This window comes from Semicossyphus pulcher, unplaced genomic scaffold, assembly GCF_022749685.1.
Source record: "Semicossyphus pulcher isolate SPU_LCO1_2020_fin unplaced genomic scaffold, fSemPul1.0.p SCAF_10, whole genome shotgun sequence".
NCBI classification, from domain to species: Eukaryota; Metazoa; Chordata; class Actinopteri; order Labriformes; family Labridae; genus Semicossyphus; species Semicossyphus pulcher.
Window position 1 is genome coordinate 15,787,876 of NW_027211604.1, and position 1,786 is coordinate 15,789,661.

General features: G+C 39.5%; 1 non-coding gene across 1 annotated transcript; it reads right to left on the minus strand.

The window, feature by feature from the left end:
• Positions 1–834: 834 nt before the first annotated feature.
• trnaw-cca (transfer RNA tryptophan (anticodon CCA)) lies at positions 835–906 on the minus strand. The gene has a single exon. It is a non-coding gene; the product is annotated as a tRNA-Trp (tRNA).
• Positions 907–1,786: the final 880 nt, after the last annotated feature.

The following is a 1,786-nucleotide window of genomic DNA, read 5'->3' on the forward strand; positions in this document are numbered from 1 at the left end:
ACTGATAATGCTTTTACAGTGTGGTTTGCTAGTTTTACCTATGGGTTCTCACAGCTTCTTCAATGAGAAAAAGGTGTATTTACCTGTATTTTCTGGAGGTATAGTGGAGGAAGTTTATCCTTCTTTTCTTCCTTCCTTGTCTGAGGATAATGCTTCTCAGACGAATCCTCTCACCTACTGCAATTTACAACAACACGGCTCGAGACTGCAAAAAGAGAATTGTAGGCTAAGCTAATCCTGAACACGAAGACCCTAAAAACCTTTGTTTACTCACAATAATTAATGATGTACAGCGACTGTCTTCAGTTGTTGTAGCCATCAGTCCGGAGACAAGCTTCTTTGTCTGTAGTGTTTTTACCACTTTTGTATAGGCTAAAAGGGCAAAAAGTGTTGGGTGCTACACTGCTGCCTCTGATATTTGTTCCGGGGACAAGCATTTCCACGCTTCACCGCCGCGTTGCCCAGTGACGAATCTCCATGGCAACAGGTCACAACTTCCGCATCTTTTTTTTTTTTTTAATTGTACATCACGTTTTTTTTATAAACTTTATTCACATGCTGTCACCAACAAAAGCTTATGGTATCATCAGTACGGTATACTATGTATCAGATGTGTACAGTATGGACACCAGTATAAATATTAATACACATAACAATTATTGTACATACTGTATGGACGGTTATATAAATAGATGAATAGCCTGTGTAATATGTATGTATCGGCATGAATTTTGGTAAGTAGCAGGAAAGGGTATGGTAATAGCAGGTGGAGGAGATACTTCTGGGTGGGTACAGTAACGTCAATAACCACACGAAGAAGCCGAAGCAAAGATATGACCCCGACGTGATTTGAACACGCAACCTTCTGATCTGGAGTCAGACGCGCTACCGTTGCGCCACGAGGTCTTGTTATTAGGTGAAGTATACGTCAATATGACGTCATAGTGGCCAGGCAGATGTGATCAGTTAGATCTAAGACGAGATAGTCACGAGTTTAAAAGTGGATTTCTTGATCGAAAATGATTGTCCTATCATAAGGCTATATTTATAATCAATTAAGCTTTTGAATTCATCACTTGGTATGCATAATAATATAATATTAAGTTAGGAGTTTATGAGAAACCAGCCAGAGAAGCCTGGATTTTGACTGTATGAAATTTGAAAAAAATCCTCACTCCAAAGGCCCTTGAAACTTGAACGTGCACCGTTTTCCTGCTTTAGCACAGGTCCACAACAGTGTGCTTTGAGGGGAGGAGTGCAGCACATTGTTGTCATCGTTAAGTGTATTCAGCTACCTCTCTCTGCCTTTCTTGTCCGACTAGCTCTCTAATGTTTGCTGAGCCTTATAGAGGACTCAGGTCATGTGCAATAGTTGCAAGACCACAGTGTGCACAGGTAGGCAGACCAGCTAGCCATTTCATGTGAGCCACATACAAGAAATAATATGATACATTTTTGATGATAACAGCTTTGTGGCCAATTTAAATACAAATATACAATAATTATTTTAGAATCTATAGCTTTATCTTCTGATGGGCTGTTTAATCTCAGAAAAGGTTAAGTTGTGGGAAAAGGAAAAACATTGCTTTAATGATTTAAAGCAAAGCAAGGAGGTGAAAAAGCTGTTTGCTAATGTGATTTTACTGACGTTCATGGAAATGAAACTTTTTATGAAACCATGTCCTGTTTAATCGCTTTATGGGGATTTCATGAATCGTCCATGACAACATACACAGCAAGCAAGTGGTATTTCCTGGGGAGTTTCCATCCAGAATCCGGTCCCACA